Genomic DNA, 18426 nt, shown 5'->3' on the forward strand with positions numbered 1-18426 from the left:
TTTCACCATGTTGGTCAGGCTGGCCTCCAACTCGAGATCTCAAATGATCCACCTGCCTTGGCCTCCCAGAATGTTGGGATTACAGACGTGAGCCACTGCTCCCGGCCATGAAAGTCAAAGTTTTTAGACAATGCAATACCTATAGAAGTGATTGGGTTAATTATAAATCTCAAGAACATTGGACAACAATTTAAAAACTTACTTTGGAAAGTTATTTGTATAGCCAGGTGCAGTGGCTCATGCCTGTAATCCTAGCACTTTGGGAAACCGAGGCAGGTGGATTGCCTCAGCTCGGGAATTTGAGACCAGCCTGGGCAACACGGTGAAACCCCGTCTCTACTAAAATACAAAAAATTAGCTGGGCATGGCGGTGTGTGCCTGTAGTCCCACCTACTTGGGAGGCTGAGGCAGGAGAATTGCTAGAACCTGGGAGGCAGAGGTTGCAGTGAGTGAAGGTCGCGCCACTGCACTCCAGCCTGGGTGACAGAGCGAGACTCCATCTCTTTAAAAAAAAAAAAAGAAAGTTATATGTATTACCTGATCTGATTGGATAAACTTTTCTGACAGCTATAGGCAGTAACCAATAAATACGCACTTTGATTACTAGACTGTTTACAGCCTATTGTGAGCTATTGTTTTCTTTTATGTCATAGTAGTTTGCTATGGCAACCCCAGCAAACATTGCTTTAATTTGTTCTTGACAGTACGAGCAAGCTCAGTGTTAAATTGTCTTTGGATTTGATTTTTGGGTTTGTTTCATGTCATTTATTTTTTTCTCCTTGGTCCACTGCCACTTAATACCAATCTCAAGTCCAAGAAACAGATTCTTGTGTCTTGGAAACAGTAGATTGTATTGAGGGGTGTGATTCCTTTTCCTCAGTCCGAGGCCTATTTGTTTAATTGTTGGTTGGAATATTTGTGAGGTTTTTATTGTTTTGTTTTGGTGTTGTTTAAAATTTTTATTTGAAAACACTTAACCTAAAATTTTTATTTACTAATCTGTGGAATTCAGTCTGATAAATGGGATGTTAACTGTAATAAGTAGAATTTTCAAGCACCTAGAAGATTTTTATTTTTCTTCAGCTGCAACTCAAATCATATGCCTGCAGGTAAGGGTTTCTTTATTAGTGATAGAATTTGGGGACCTCCCAGATAACTACCAACCTCTGCCTCCTGTGCTCAAGTGATCCTTCCACCCCAGTCTCCAAGTAGCTGGGACCACAGGCACGAGCCATCACTCTTGGCTAATTTTTGTATTTCTTTGTAGAGATCACGTTTTGCCATGTTGTCCAGGTTGTCTCGAACTCCTGGGCTGAAGTGATCCTCCCACCTCGAACTCCCAAAATATTGGGATTACAGGCATGAACCACTGCACCCAGCCCAAAGTAATTCTTTTGTTTGTTTGTTTGAGAGAGTCTTGCTGTCGCCAGACTGGAGTGCAGTGGTGTGATCTTGGCACACTGCAACCTCTGCCTCCTGGGTTCAAGTGATTCTCCTGCCTCAGCTTCCCTAGTATCTGGGACTACAGGCGCACACCACCACGCCCGGCCAGTTTTTGTATTTTTTTAGTAGAGATGGGGTTTCATCATGTTGGTCAATCTCTTGACCTCATGATCCACCCACCTTGGCCTCCCAATGCCTGGGATTACATGCATGAGCCACCGCGCCCGGCCCCAAAGTAACTCTAATATTTGACTTTCCATCCCATTTAATTCAGCTCACCCTCCCCTTTCCAGTTCATGCCCTGTTGGATACCTGGAAGTATTTGCTCTGAGCCCAGTGTCTGCAGTTGGGCCCTACCAGTAAATTGTGGTGTAGTCAGAGCAAAGACTAGAAGACCGCCTTCATTTTGAAAGAGAGATTTCTGGTTCTCAGCATAATACCAGTTGATTTTATGTGTAGGTATATATAAGGTTGGCTTTGATTCTGAGTTCTTCCCACTGATGCTTAAAATTGTGAGGTTTGTGTTTCAGTGACTCCTGATAGTAGAAGAAACTGGGGCCAAGTTTTGTTGTTGTTTTATTTAGTTATTTATTTTAAGAGAGGGGGTTTTCCTATGTTTTCCAGGCTGGACTTGACCCCCTGAGCTCAAGAAATTCCCCCTGCCTCAGTCTGTCTCATAGTTGGGCATGGTAGGGGGCAGTTTTCTTTTTTTTTTTTTTTTTTTTGAGACGGAGTCTCGCTCTGTCGCCCAGGCTGGAGTGCAGTGGCCGGGTCTCAGCTTACTGCAAGCTCCGCCTCCCGGGTTCACGCCATTCTCCTGCCTCAGCCTCCGGAGTAGCTGGGACTACAGGCGCCCGCCACCTCGCCCGGCTAGTTTTTTGTATTTTTAGTAGAGACGGGGTTTCACCATGTTAGCCAGGATGGTCTCGATCTCCTGACCTTGTGATCCGCCCGTCTCGGCCTCCCAAAGTGCTGGGATTACAGGCTTGAGCCACCGCGCCCGGCTGGGGGCAGTTTTCTTAAGAGATTTAGTGTTGGGTGTAGTTGGTATACTTGGGTGAGGAGAAAAAATAATGTGTTGGGAATAGTCTCATATGAATTTTCATAAATTGTATTTTCCTACTTACAAAATTAGAGGGAGCTTCAGTTGAAAACAAATATACCACTTTAGATATACTAAGTTTCTCTGATTCTAAAATATGCAGGTTTTTTTGCATTTCAGTTTAAGAGCAAAGTATTGCTTTTTTCTTTTCCTCCTCAAAATTAATAGCATGTTAAAATCGAAGATGTAATAAATATTTATAATAGCAAGTTACAGGAAAGGAAAATGGGAACTTCACATACATTTATTTTGATTTTAGGAATTCATATATTCCTCCTCACCACATACATACACACCCACTCCTAGAATTGCCTTGTGTTTACATAGTCCTTTGCAAATACTTTCAGTTAAAACTAAGATGATACTCAATAGTGTGTGCCTGTAGTCCCAGCTATTAGGAGGGCTGACGCTAGAGGATCCCTTGAGCCCAGGAATTCAAGTCCAGCCCAGGCACCATAGGAGTACCTTGTCTGTCTCTCTTTTTTTTTTTTTTTTTTTTTTGAGACGGAGTCTCGCTCTGCCGCCCAGGCTGGAGTGCAGTGGCCAGATCTCGGCTCACTGCAAGCTCCACATCCCGGGTTCACGCCATTCTCCTGCCTCAGCCTCCCGAGTATCTGCGACTACAGGCGCCCGCCACCTCGCCCGGCTAGTTTTTTGTATTTTTTAGTAGAGACGGGGTTTCACCGTGTCAGCCAGGATGGTCTCGATCTCCTGACCTCATGATCCGCCCGTCTCGGCCTCCCAAAGTGCTGGGATTACAGGCTTGAGCCACCGCGCCCGGCCCTGTCTCTCTTTTTTAAAGATACCTCTCACTCTATTGCATAGGCTAGAGTGGCTATTCACAGACACAATCATAGCAACCTGCAGCCTTGAACTCCTAGCCTCAAGTGAGCCTCCTACCTCAGCCTCCCTAGTAGCAGGGACTACAGGCATGTGCCACCATACTAGGCTCCTTTTTTTTTTTTTTGCCCAAGCTGGAGTACAGTGGCACGATCTTGGCTCACTGCAACCTCCGCCTCCGGGGCTCAAGGGATTCTTATGCCTCAGCCTCCCGAATAGGTGGGACTACAGGCATGCGCCACCACGCCTAGCTGATTTTTGTATTTTAGTAGAGATGGGGTTTCACCATGTTGCCCAGGGTGGTCTGGAGCTCCTGAGCTCAGGCAATCCACTGGCCTCGGCCTCACAAAGTGCTACTATCTTTTTTTAAAAAAAGAAAGAAAAGAAAAAAGAAACTAACATGCAATTTCCAAAGTGGATGCCATGAATTAATTTAATAATTACTTATTCAGTATCTACTACATGCCAGACATTGTAACAGTTATTTAATTAAACATTTAGTTGGGTGTGGTGGCAGCATACCTGTAGTCTCAGCTTCTGGGGAGGTCAGGGTAGGAGGATCACTTGAGTCCCTGAGTTTGAGAACAGCCTGGGCAACATAGCGAGACACTGTCACTAGTAAAAAACAGTTTTAAAAATGCCCAAAGAATTGTTGTCTGTGTGTTTTACTAACATGTTTATCACCTCTGGAATCGTGCACTGTCCTATTTAATTGGGGGTTAATGGCTGCATTAGTAGGTATCCTTTGTCAGGGACAAAGACGAGGAACTAAATTCACTTTTGCTGTGCTGATAACCATTTCTGGGTGAAAGAGGCCAGATTATATGTAGTGGAATTTAGTTGTACATTTAAATTCACGTCCTGATCTAAGACAGAATTAGGCCTTCTTGGGATTCATAGGATTTGCAATACAAGTTGCTCACCTACTCTCCTTGAATAGAAAAAACTTTTTTTTCCTGTCTATATATCTTCGTTCAGAGCTCCGCAAGGAAGCATCAACACTTAAATCTTGTAAACAAAGTACCACATATCATATCTATTATATACTTATATATTGTGTATATTATATATTTATATTATTTTTGTATTTATAAAAGGCATTTTTGACTTTTTCTTTTTTTGGTCTAAATCTCACTGGCTCTTCTACTTAAAGGTTTTTTTTGTACCCACTCTTCTGTGACTATCTCTGACCATCCTGAATGTATCAAAGAGGGTAGATGCTCAAGTGGGAGTCACATTGGAAGTACGTATTGATATATTTTGGAGGGTAATTTCAAAATATCAAAATAAACAGCGTGCAGGCTGTTGGGCCTACTTGTGCTTATGTTTAGATACACTTGTTGCTGCATTGTTTGCAGTAGCAAAAGCATGGAAACCATTCAGCAGGGTAACAGTGGAATTCTGTGCAACCATTAGAAAGAATAAAGTGTGTCTACAGGGAAAAAAATACATGTATATTTGTATTTTTTATATATATATATATGTTGGTAGATGCCTGTTATGTTCATTTTTTTGTTGTTTTTTTCCAAAGATATAAAAAATCCCTCTCTAAAAGCTTTAGAGAGGGATTTTAAATCTAGAAGGAAACTTACTTTTCAATTGTAACTTCTTGTAACTTCTGAATTATTTAAGTTACATATATATATACTGCTTTTCTTTAAAATAAAATGCATATATGAAAAAAGGTTGGCCGGGCGCGGTGGCTCAAGCCTGTAATCCCAGCACTTTGGGAGGCCGAGACGGGTGGATCACGAGGTCAGGAGATCGAGACCATCCTGGCGAACACGGTGAAACCCCGTCTCTACTAAAAAATACAAAAAACTAGCCGGGCGAGGTGGCGGGTGCCTGTAGTCCCAGCTACCCGGGAGGCTGAGGCAGGAGAATGGCGTAAACCCGGGAGGCGGAGCTTGCAGTGAGCTGAGATCCGGCCACTGCACTCCAGCCCGGGCTACAGAGCGAGACTCCGTCTCAAAAAAAAAAAAAAAAAGAAAAAAGGTAGAAACAATTTTAACAGTGTTTCCAAAGGGGCATAGAACTTTAGCACTGAAGGGACCTTAGAGATTCTTACACAGTCACCCTCAATTAAAGATGAGGGAAAGAAAAATGAGGAAATTCACATTCAGGAAAGTATCTTCAAGCCTGCACTAGAATTCAGGCCCTGAGAATAGCAATAGCTTATGAATATATTGACTTGTTCTTATTCTAGCAGTTTATTTAACTGATGTCCATTTCTCATTGTGAAGGATTGATTTTTGGAAGACCCAATAAAACGCTGACCTTTGTAAGACAGTTCTTAAAGCAACCACCTCTGGCAATAATGATAAAGTGGTAGTGTTAACTCTTCCCCATGTTTTGTAACTTTGAGGGGCCCAATCCTTAGAAATATATTTATAAGTTCCTTAAGTATTATTTGAAGTGAATTTGTGTCTAGAGTCCAAAGTTTCCCTTCCTGATTTGAATTCCTATCTGACTATTCTAGGTGTTTAAAATTGGTTTTACTGTGTTTCTGTTCCATTTGGTATGCAGGGGTGAAAGGGTCGGGTATAGTCTTGGTGACTTTTGAATGGCTGATAACCATTTATTGCTATTTAAAGGAAGAATTTAAGAGATGGTAGGAAATTGTCTAATGGAGGAAATTTTATGTACTGAAGAGAAACTCTACATTCTTGAAAATATGAGTTATTCTTTTAAGTTGAGTCTTCTCCTGGGTCTTCAAGGCCAGAAACACTTTCTCCTTATTCAAACCACACAGAGACATTGGCAATGGTGAGATTGGCAGTTCAGCCTGGGACTGGACATTCAAACTGCATCCAATGAATATTTTTTTATGTTGATTGACAAAGGCACAAGCAATAGAAACACATTTACTAATGTTAAGATTAGTTGTTAGCTTTAAGATTAAAATCTGTCTGTAGTAGTGACTCTACTACAGGTTGAGCATCCCTTACCCAAAGTGCTTGGGACTAGAAGTGTTTCAGGTTTTTAATTTTTTTCCTATTTTGAAATATTTACACTCCTAATCTAAATATTAAAAATCCAAAATCCTCTAATGAACATTTCCTTTGAGCATCATATCCGTGCTCAAAAAGTTTTGGACTTTGGAGCATTTCAGATTTTCAGATTAGGGATGATCAACCTGTAGTAGTATAGGTAGGGAAAACTTATTCTTCCAATTTTTTTTTTTTTTTTTTGAGAGTGTCACTCTGTCGCCCAGGCTGGAGTGCAATGAATGGCACGATCTTGGCTCATTGCAACCTTCGCCTCCTGGGTTCAGGCAATTTTCATGCCTCAGAGTCCTGAGTAGCTGGGATTACAGGCGCCCACCACCACGCCTGACTAATTTTTGTATTTTTAGTGGAGATAGGGTTTCACCATGTTGGCCAGGCTGGTCTGGACTCCTAACCTCAAGTGATCCACCTGCCTTGGCCTCCCAAAGTGTTGGGATTACAGGCATGAGCCACAGTGCCAGGCCTATTCTTCCAAAATTTAAATGATCCATAGGCCTATCACAAAATGGGTACTCTAAATGTTTGATACTAATTTGATTAAGATGATAGGATGAATCTTTGCTTTGAAAGAGGAAATAAAGGATGCCTTTTATTCAAGAAATAAAGATACCTTTCACATCTTAAGAATCAGTCAAATTATGTCTGTGCTGTTTTAATCAGTAAAGGTTTGGTTGAATTGAAAATAAGAAAAGGTTATAGGAGCCAGGAACAAATAGAGTTGCAAATTTATCTTTGTAACTCCATATCCTTAGGAGGAATCCAGTTTGTATAGCCACTTTAATTTTGTTGTGAATATAGAGTGAGCAGTGGAATTGAGTAGCTTGACAGTTGACTTAATTTGAACAGTCACATTAGACAAGACTGGAAAGCTAGGTTGAGGGAAGGCAATTTTGTGTGTGTTTTCTGGTTTTGTTTCTAGTATCCTTTCTGATAATGGAGAGAATTTGGTAGCCCATTTGGACCCTACTTAATAGGTAACTATAGTGCCTCACCAATATCTTTCTTGTGCTATTCCAATTTGTCAATCATTATTGGACCCAGTGTCCTGAATTACAGTCTGATTATTTTTCACCGGTCTTTTATCTTTCATTTACCCACACTGAAATTCTTGAGCCCAACATCTCTTTTTTCCCCCACATAACTGTGAGGAGATAGTATGATAGCTAGTAGCTAAGTACTGTTCCGAACTCTGCTGCTGGCTTCCTGTGTATTATCACATTGGGCAAGCCACTAAGCTGCTTTGGGGTTCAGTTCCTTGATCTGTAAAATGAAATCATTTGACTGGGTATTATTATGTCCTTTTATATCTCCAGAGCTATTTTATTCCTTTATTCACCAGACTTTTCTTGTGAAGCACCTTCTCTGTGCTAGGCACAATGCAGGATGTTCTGGGTACAAACTTCTCGCCCACAAAGAGTGTTAATAACTTCCATCAGTTTATTCAAATCAGCTTAGTCTTTTACTCTGGAAAAATTTAGTATTAGCAAGTTTCGTCAATTTTTACTATCACTGTATAAGGCATTTGTTAAAATTGATGGTATTATTTAGCTCTTCATCTCCAGAAATACTCATATCTCTACTTTTTGGTTTTCTGCTTATTTATTATTATTATTATTATTATTATTATTATTATTATTGAGACAGAGTCTTGCTCTGTTGCCTAGGCTGGAGTGCAGTGGCACGAGCTCGGTTCACCACAACCTCCACCTCCCGGTTTCAAGCAGTTCTTCTGCCTCAGCCTCCCAAGTAGCTGGGACTACAGGCATTCACCATCATGCCTGGCCTCTTTTTCTTTTTTTTCTGAGACTGAGTTCCGCTCTTGTTGCCCAGGCTGGAGTGGAATGGCTCAATCTTAGCTCACTGCAACCTCCGCCTCCCAGTTTAAGCGATTCTCCTGCCTCAGCCTCCCGAGTAGCTGGGATTACAGGCATGCGCCACCATGCCCAGCTAATTTTTGTATTTTTAGTAGAGATGGGGTTTCGCCATGTCGGCCAGGCTGGTCTCAAACTCCTGACCTCAGGTGATCTGCTTGCCTTGGTTCCCAAAGTGCTGGGATTACAGGCATGAGCCACCACACCCCAGCCCATAGTTTACTTTCTATCAATTAAAGAAAAAAAAGACTAGTCATAATGGGACACCACCGCTCCTGGCTGATTTCTTTAAGGCAAATAAAAAAATACAGAATCTAGAGGTGTGATGTAATTTTTAAAAAGAGAGACCTAAACAACATCATAGGAAAATTTTCTAAGATTAAGTATGGCTTTGTTTAAAAATTGTACACCCAAAGTAAAAAGAGTTTAGTAGGTACTCTGTTGGGCACTGAAAAGAAAAAGACCAGGGGGCTGCTTCAGACTTAGAAATGGGCATTCTTTCAAGAGAGCCCCCATTGTCTAGGTTCTGAGTCTCAGCCCTGCAGGACCACATGTGATTATTATAAGTGCACCTGAATGATCAGGCTATAGACTGTAGACAGTGTAGAGGATTAAGTCACATGAAACAAATTCATAGCAGGTGTAGGCGTAGAGCTACTGCTTTTGGCTGTGGTCAGAGAAGACCTAAGTAACAAGAAGCAATGTGAATATCTGGAAGAAGTTTCTTCCAGCCTGAGGGGAAAATGCAAAGGCCCTAAGATGGAAACAATCTTGGCTTGTTTGTAGAGAGAAAACCCAGTGTTTTTGGAGTAAAGTTAGTGATAAGGGAGAGTGGTAGGTGATGAATTTGGTATAATGGGCCAGCTCTTATAGGACTCTGTAGGTTCAGATAAAGAGCTCGAATTCTAAGTGTGGTTAAGTGAAGGAGCAATATCTGGATTTACATTTTAAAAGCCCACTGTGGCTATCATGTGAAGAATACATAAATTGGGGTACAGAGGAAGCTGGGAGATCAATTAGAAACCAGTAGCTATTCAGGTGAGAAAACTCTGGCTTGGACGGAAATGGACAAATATGGAATACATTGAGAAGCAGGACAGCTGATAGGACTTCCTGATAAAGAGGATAGGAAAAGATAGGGTTTTTAGCTTAAGCAATTGAATCGAAGAGGTGCGAGTTAGTATTTTAGTCATGTTAGACACCTGAAATGAGTATAATTAAAGAATGGTAAAAATTGTGCTTTTTAATTCTGTAAGCTTGTGGCGAAGGAGAGGAAGATAGCTGTGGAGAAAGATGCTGGTTTCTTGAAAACTTAGACTAGAAGAATTACTCTGGCATGTTAAAACAATAGATATTTTATTTGAAAAAATTGATTATCAGGTGCTAAAGCATGAAAAGTCATTCTGAAATAATTACAACATAGGAGGGCTAGGCACAGTGGCTCACACCTATAATCCTAGCACTTTGGGAGGCCAAGGCAGGTGAATCACTTGAGGTCAGGAGTTTGAGACCAGCCTGGCCAACATCGTGAAACCCCGTCTCTACTAAAAATACAGAAATTAGCTGGGCGTGGTGGCGCACCCCTGTAATCCCAGCTACTTGGGAGGCTGAGGAAGGAGAATTGCTTGAACCTGGGAGGCGGAGGTTGCAGTGAGCCGAGATTGCGCCACTGCACTCCAGCCTGGGTGACAGAGCAAGACTCTGTCTCCATCTCAAGAAATAAAAAAATTTAAAAAATAATAAAAATAATTACAACATAAGATTCGTTCCCAGGATCCAGTCGTGGAAGTAGATATGAACCCATTAATGATTTGTTGAGGTCTCCATTAATAATGGTGATCCAAATTCATTAGAACAAAATAATGTACTTTTTTTTTTTTAAGACGATGTCTCACTCTGTAGCCCAAGCTGGAGTGCAGTGGCATGATCTCGGCTCTCTGTAACCTCTCTGCCTCCTGGGCTGAAGTGATTTTCCAGCCTCAGCCTTCCGAGTAGCTGGGACTACAGGCATGTATCACCACACCTGGCAAATTTTTTTTTTTTTGTATTTTTTAGTAGAGACAGGGTTCCACCATGTTGCCCAGGGTGGTCTGCAACTCCTGAGCTCAGGCGATGTGCCCGCCTTGGCCTCCCAAAGTGCTGAAATTACAGGCATGAGTCACCTTGCCCTGCCAAAAGAACATACATTCATACTGAGTTGCCACTTGAAAATGAAATTGGAACTGAAAGCTAGGGAATGTAGGTATCTTTCTCAGGTATTTTTCCCATTCCTACATGTTGAATAAAAGACCATACCTGATCTAAGAGTCACCCCAAAGGAATTGCAAAGTGTTGGTTTAGGAGTTAAAAGACTTTGTGTTCTGAACTCAAGCCCGTTAATAGCCATGTGACCACAGCAAATTGGAACTCTGAGCTTCTGTTCCCTTATTTGTAAAATACTTGCTTGCTCTGTGTGCCTCACAGAGCTGTTGAAAATCCCAAATAAGATCATAAATGTCAGAGTACTTCGAAGACTGTGAAACATTGAATACTGCTTATGAGGGAGTGGTTATATAGCTTAAAGCATTTAACTGGAAAGGACCTTGGAAATCCTTTTAAAGGAGGATGGGGGTGGAAACGCACACGTTGCTTCTCTGTCTCTTTTTTTCTTTCTTTTTTTTTTTTTGAGACAGAGTCTCACTCTGTCGCCCAGGCTGGAGTGCGGTGGCGTGATCTTGGCTCACTGTGGCCTCCGCCTCCCAAGTAGCTGGGATTACAGGCTTGCCCCATCATGCCGGGCTAATTTTTGTATTTTTAGTAGAGACAAGGTTTCACCATGTTGGCCAGGCTGGTTTGGAACTCCTGACCTCAAGTGATGTGCTCACCTTGGCCTCCCGGAGTGCTGGGATTAAAGGCATGAGCCGCCACACCTGGCCTAGGTTGTTTGTCTACTGTGAATCTTGAGGTTATGGTTTCCACTAGACTATAGTGCTCAACTATAGTGGCCTATTTTAAGTGGCCTTATAATTCCTAACCAAAGTGACTTGTGAAACAGAGGACCCTGGATAAATTTAAATGTTATAAAGATGATAAAACATACAGGTAAGTTTGATTTTGCTCTCTTGTTTGGCAATTAGAGCTTTATTCCTAGCCATAATACAGAAAGGAAAGGCATCAAAATATGGTTAGTACTCTTTACATAAATTTTTTCCCCTTTATTTGACGTTTGGGCTGTGGAGTGGGAGCATCTTTTCCTTAAAGAAGTGAAAAATATAAATATGCCAGAGGCTTGCTAGCAGTTGAAAGCAACTGTTGGTGAGAGAATGGAAGGAAAAAAAAAACAACAACAGGTTGGAGATGGGAAAAGTCAAGGAAGAAGGAGGAAAAACATATTTGAAAGAAGGAAAAAAAGCTTAAGTCAATTCAAGAAGGCAAAAAAGCCTCAAGTGTTGTTTTTATAATCTGTCTTTGAGTTTCAGGTACTGAAATTTGAGATGATTAAAAGAGAGATTGGTTCTTAGAGGAATAAACAAAATTAAGGCAAAATATAAGGATTTATGGTCTCAATGAAGATATGTTGGATTACTATGAACATTATTTTTATTTAAGATGTGCTTTCTGGCTGGGCACGGTGACTCACGCCTGTAATCCCAGCACTTTGGGAGGCTGAGGTGGGCAGATCACAGACGTCAGGAGTTTGAGACCCGCCTCACCAACATGCTGAAACACCATCTCTACTAAAAACAAAAAAAATTAGCCGGGCGTGGTGGTGCGCACCTGTAATCCCAGCTACTCAGGAGGCTGAGGCAGGAGAATTGCTTGAACCCAGGAGGCAGAGATTGCAGGGAGCAGAGATTGAGCCTCTGTACTCCAGCTAGGTGACAGAGGGAGACCCCGTCTCAAAAAAAAAGAAAGAAAGAAAGAAAAAGATGTACTTTCTTATTGACATATATAAAGTCAGTCCCTTTAGTTTCGCTGCTTAAGGAACCCCAGTGCTGTATAATTCCCATCAGCTATAGAAAAAATATTTACCAACACAGGATTTTCATTAGTGAGATGATCTGGACTGAATTCATTGGCTCTTTTTGGTTTGATTTAGGCTGCATTAGTATCTATTTAAAATATTGCTTTGAGCTATTTAGCTTTTTTTTCTGTATCACAAGTCATTAAGCAATCTTTAGCTTTTCTAATTTACCATTTTTCCTGAATTCATAGATTTGAAAAGCTTAAAAAAAGAAAAAGCCAAACAAAAAGAGACTGTGACACTGTCAGCTAAAGTTTTATTTATTTATACTTTCTGTTCTGTTTCCATCCTTCACTACCAGAGACCACCTGTTACCGTGAATTTAGCGTGTATCATTCCAGTGCAATGTAGATGTGTATGTATGTGTGTATGTATGAAAATGTATTGCTTTGCGTGCTTAATTTTTAGACAATTATATACGTGTGAGTACATATGTGCATATGTGTGTGTGTCTTTATATATATATATATATATATAAAAGTTCTGCAGCAGTCTTGTTTTCATTCTTGTTTTCCAAAATCTGTACATGTTGGTAGATTCAGATCTAGGTCTCCCATTTTAGCTGTTTTGTTTTTATTATACAGTATGAATATTTCACAGGTTTTCCACAGTCCCTTTGATGGATATTTAAATTGTTTTCCTTTTTTCCCCCATTGCATTACAGACAACCAGTGAACAACTTTGTACATATCTTTTCTGGTCTTTGTCCTCATCATCATCTTCTTCTTCCTCCTTCTCCTCTTCTTTTGTTTCAATGGTTTGATTTTGTCCTAAACTATCTCATTATTTGAGTTCTCCCACTGGGTCCAACACTTTGGTATTTATAGTCATTATTTGAGGGAGGGAGAGGGATGAGGAAAACCTTCCATACTTTGGAATAATGGTCTTCTTTTATCAGAGAATGAGAGGCTCTGAAATTTTCTTTCCTTATGGATTCTTTTTGGAATCTGATAAATTTGGCAACTTCACATTTTATTTTAATTTAATTAATTTTTTAGCGACAGGGTCTCACTATGTTGCCTAGGCTGGTCTTGAACTCCTGAGCTCATGTGATCCTCCTGCCTTGGCCTCCCAAAGTGTTGGGATTACAGGTGTGAGCCACAGCACCTGGCCAGCTTGCATTTTAATATTTTGCATTTCTGTTGTCTCATGTTATTAGGTGTTTTTAAATAAATTTCAGTTACTGCTCACCTTTTATTCTCCTTATAAGCTTTCTTTTACTACTTTTTAACTCCTAGAATACCTTCTTTCTTTCTTTTTTTTTTTTTCTTGAGACGGATTCTTGCTCTTTCGCCCAGGCTGGAGTGCAGTGGCACGATCTCAGCTCACTACAACCTCCGCCTCCAAGGTTCAAGTGATTCTTCTGCCTCAGCCTCCCAAGTAGCTGGGATTACAGGCACCCGCCATTATGTCTGGCTCATTTTTGTGTTTTTGTAGAGATGGGGTTTCACCATGTTGGCCAGGCTGGTCTTGAACTCCTGACCTCAGGTGATCTGCCCATCTGGGCCTCCCAAAGTGCTGAGATATTACAGGCGTGAGCCACCATGCCCAGCCTTCTAGAATATTTTCTCCCTACTGAGTGTGGGACTATTTAGTGATCTCCAATCCAGTTCATGTTCTTCTTATGTTACTTTCTAAGTTCAGTGTGATCCAGACATAGTTGATATTTATAGAAGGGTTTCTTGAAGCATTCTTAGCCAAAGGAAGCATTTAAAAAATATGTCTTCACCTTGATATTTGATTAGAATTACTACATTTAAATTTTGTTCAAGGACCATATGTTTCAATTACCAATGATTTTCATTTATAAATTTTTTCTGGAGTCTTTAATCCACTGTGCCTTATTCATTATTGTGAGGTTGAGTATATTTTTAATTTTTATGCTCTGTGTTTTTTCACCCTTTAAACCTGGCTCCTATTCAGAGCTTTGAGCACTTGGAATCCTGAAGTGTTACAAATGAAAACTGTTACTCTTCTCTAATAACACACTCTGCCTACTGCAAGCGTTTGAGTAGGACTTCCTTTCTTAACAACTAGTTTGGGCAGCCACCTGTCTCATGAATATATCAGCTATCTTTCAGAATTTGAGAATTTATGTGCTGAATTTTTTTAAAGACAACCAATAAGACCTTCAAATAGAAATCAGAGTAATAAATAGAACTAGTATATCAGATGCCTGTGTATTTTATCTCAGATCTGTTCTTGTCTTAGGGTTTGGTTCAGGTAATAAGTATTGTGGTTGGAAAGTAACCTTTGGATCTAGGCTTATGCCAACTTTAACATAGATGACATATTCCTTCAAAAGTATAAGCACTATATGTATACTCAGAAGTATCTGTCATGTCACCCAGTAGGCAATCTCGTTTAGTGAATTATCTTCCCTATGTCATCGTAGTCACCAAGTTTGAATGGAATTGTTTACCTGCTCTTTGTCACATCAGTCCCACATTTTATGCTACAGAGAAATGTTCCTATCTTAAATCTTTCTTTAGAAGAAAATTGTGCTCTTATGTGGAACACTAACACCGTAGAGTTTGTTTTCCCTTCCACTCTGGAAACTGCTATAAAACTTTTTTTAGTTCCTAAGTAAAAAACCATTATTTTTCTAACTGTAGTTACCCTCTTGAGATATTTCATCTGGATATGTAACAGAAGACTTTATTGCTTTTGTTGGAGTCAAAATACAGTATAAAGAACTTTCTTTTTTTTTTTTTGAGACAGAGTATCACTCTGTCACCCAGGCTGGAGTGCAGTGGCATGATCTCAGCTCACTGCAATCTCTTCGCATGCCACCATGCTTTGCTAATTTTTGTATTTTTTGGTAGAGACGGGTTTTCACCATGTTGGCCAGGCTGGTCTCAAACTCCCGACCTCAAGTGATCTGCCTGCCTTGGCCTTCCAAGGTGCTGAAGAACTTTTTTATTGAAATTATATATTTTTTTTGCATGATTCTTTCTTCTAAAAAACTTTTTTTCTGACTATAAAAGTAAAATGTGCTCACTTTTTACAAACTTAAATAGTATATATAGTAAGTACTCAGTCTTTATGCTACATATTGTTAAGTAATTCCCATAATAGTTATGCTGATTTACACCGCACCAGCAGTACATGAGAGTTCTTGTCTCTTTGTGCCCTCAATGGCATTGTTATCATTAAAAACAGGTATTACACATTTTTTTTTTTTTTTTTTTGAAGTGGAGTCTCACTCTGTCACCCAGGCTGGAATGCAGTGGTGCCATCGTGGCTCACCGCAACCTCTGCCTCCCAGGTTCAAGCGATTCTCCTGCCTCAGCTTCTTGGCTAGTAGCTGGCACTATAGGTGCCCACCACCACACCAGGCTAATTTTTGTATTTTTTGGTAGAGACAGGGTTTCACCATATTGGCCAGACTGGTCTCAAACTCCTGACCTCAGGTGATCCACCCATCTTGGCCTCCCAAAGTTCTGGGATGATAGGCATGAGCCACTGTGGCTGGCCAATGTTACACATTTGTTAAGGGAAAATATAGTTATGTTTGTATCAACTTTTTAGAAGTCTTAATCTTCTGACTCATTAATAGTAAGTGCCTAAACCTGAAACTTGTTAGTAGAATAAACTTTGTTAATTTGACATACAGAAGGGGGAAACATTCTGGGTTTTTTTGTTGTTGTTTTTTTTTTTTTTTTTGTATAGAGTTACTGTCTAATCTTTCAAGCAGGGGAATCTAAAAGAAAACATTAATTCAGTCATTTATTAAATAAGTATTTGTAGCCTTCCATGCGCCAGACACTGTCTGGGTGCAGCAGCAAAACAGACAAGAACCTGCCTTGGTAGAGCTTATTTTCCAGTTAGAGAAGACAGATTGTAAAAAGATACAGGATGGTAGATGACTTTATGTGCTATAGAAAAAAAATGAAGAAGCAGGAATAGGATTGTGGCTGTTAAGGGAGGGAATTGCTTTTTTTTTTTTTTTTTTTTTTCAGACAGAGTCTTGCTCTGTCATCCAGCCTGGAGTGTAGTGATGCAATCTCAGCTCACTGCCACCTCTGCCTCCCAGGTTCAAGCGATTCTTCTGCCTCAGCCTCCTGAGTAGCTGGGACTACAGGTGTGTGCCACCACACCCGGCTGATTTTTGTGTGTGTGTGTGTGTTTTTTTTTTTGAGACGGAGTCTCGCTCTGTCGCCCAGGCTGGAGTGCAGTGGCCGGATCTCAGCTCACTGCAAGCTCCGCCTCCTGGGTTCACGCCATTCTCCTGCCTCAGCCTCCCGAGTAGCTGGGACTACAGGCGCCCGCCACCTCGCCCGGCTAATTTTTTGTATTTTTTAGTAGAGACGGGGTTTCACCGTGTTAGCCAGGATGGTCTCGATTTCCTGACCTTGTGATCCGCCCATCTCGGCCTCCCAAAGTGCTGGGATTACAGGCTTGAGCCACTGCGCCTGGCCCGATTTTTGTGTTTTTAATAGAGATGGGGTTTCATCGTGTTGGCCAGGCTGGTCTTGAAGCCCTGACCTCAAGTGATCCACCCACTTCGGCATATCAAAGTGCTGGTATTTACAGGCATAAGCCACCATGCCCAGCCAGGAATTCATTTTTAAGGGCGTCAGGGAAGACCTTACAGAGATGGTGACAAGGAAAGTCTTAGCAATGGTGAAGGAGTGTGCCCTGAGAACATCGAGGGGAAGATTTATTCAGACAGAAAATGACATGTGCAAAGCCCCAAGGCAGGAATGGGCCTATTCTGAGGAACCGAAACAAAAAGGGGCAGTGTAGCTGGTACATAGTGAGATCAGGAAAACATAGCTGGAAATGAGGCCAGAGAGGTAATCAAGTCCAGATTGTGCAGGACCCTTTTGGCCATTGTAAGGCTTTCACTCAGAGGGAGTTGGGATTTTACTGGAGGTTCCATCAGAGGCCATGATTAAACTAGTAAAATCAAAAAATACTTGTGTCTTGGCTTTGCTTTTTCAGAAGATTTTGTCTCAAAATAATTTGGGGATTAACTCATGGTTCCTGGTGGTAGTCATATGTAGATTTAAACCTTTATATTAGTACAGAAAATTTCCCTGAAATATAGATCTTAGGTATGGCATTTAAATTCAAAGAAAGTAATAGAAAATCCTGCCTATAGGTATTTATTCCTGGGTGGCCTTGTTTTATTACTGACTTCTCATCCTAAATTATCTTTTTTTTTTTAAAAAAAAACTGTATTATGTGCAAGATGTACTCACACTTATATATTATTGGAGGCTAGAGATCTACTCTATTAGGTTATTTTAATCATGTATGCTTTGAACTTTTTTTTTTTTTTTTTTTTTTTTTGAGACGGAGTCTCACTCTGTCATCCAGGCTGGAGTGTAATGGCACCATCTTGGCTCACTGCAACCTCTGCCTCCTGGGTTCAAGTGATCCTCCCACCTCAGCTTCCCAAGTAGCTGAGATTACAGGTGTGTGACACCATGTCCTGCTAATTTTTTTTGTATTTTTAGTAGAGATGGTGTTTCACCATGTTGGCCAGGCTGGTCTTGAACTCCTGATCTCAAGCGATCCACCCTCCTCAGCCTCCTAAAGTGCTGGAATTACAGGCGTGAGCCACCATGCCTGGCCTGAACATTTTTTATTATGAAATATAACAGAAAAATACACAAAACATGACTGTATAATGTGAGGATTAATTACAAAAGGCAAATACCTATGTAACCACCAGTTAGACCTAGAAATGTATCATTGCCAACACCTGGAAGAAGCCTGTTGCGTCTCACTTCTAGATCATAACCTATACCATTGCTCAGAATAACCACTGTTCTGACGTATGATAATCATATCCCTATTTTTCTTCATGATTTTACCACCTAGGATTCATTCTAAAACAATATAATTTAGTTTTTAAACTGTTTTCAAACTTTGTATAAATTGGAATAATATATTATGTGATTTTTACATTTTTATGTCTTCTTTCAGGAAGAACCTAACAATATGTATGTTCATAACTTTCATCCATGTTGCTATATAGAACTGTAGTTTGATTTCATTGCCATATAGCATTCTGTTATATGAATATACCACAATTTATGTATTCATTCTGTTGATAGACACTTGGATTGTTTCTAGTTTTTGGCTGTTAATGAACAATGCTGCTGTGAACATGTACAGAAGTTTCTTTAGACAATGTACTTGCAGCAG

At 40.5% G+C, this 18426-nt stretch overlaps 1 protein-coding gene across 7 annotated transcripts in view; it reads left to right on the plus strand.

The window, feature by feature from the left end:
* The window catches only part of SPO (speckle type BTB/POZ protein), an 84955-nt gene that overhangs the window by 24602 nt on the left and 41927 nt on the right, over positions 1-18426 (plus strand). For 2 of the 7 annotated variants that reach the window (XM_071082974.1, XM_071082976.1), the window contains exon 1: positions 10947-11345. The exons of the other annotated variants lie outside the window; for them this stretch is intronic. The gene's annotated coding sequence lies outside the window, so the exon portion shown is untranslated. Of the gene's footprint in view, positions 1-10946; positions 11346-18426 lie in introns of those variants that run through there. 7 annotated transcript variants of the gene reach the window in all.

Source organism: Macaca nemestrina, chromosome 17 (assembly GCF_043159975.1).
Source record: "Macaca nemestrina isolate mMacNem1 chromosome 17, mMacNem.hap1, whole genome shotgun sequence".
NCBI lineage: Eukaryota > Metazoa > Chordata > Mammalia > Primates > Cercopithecidae > Macaca > Macaca nemestrina.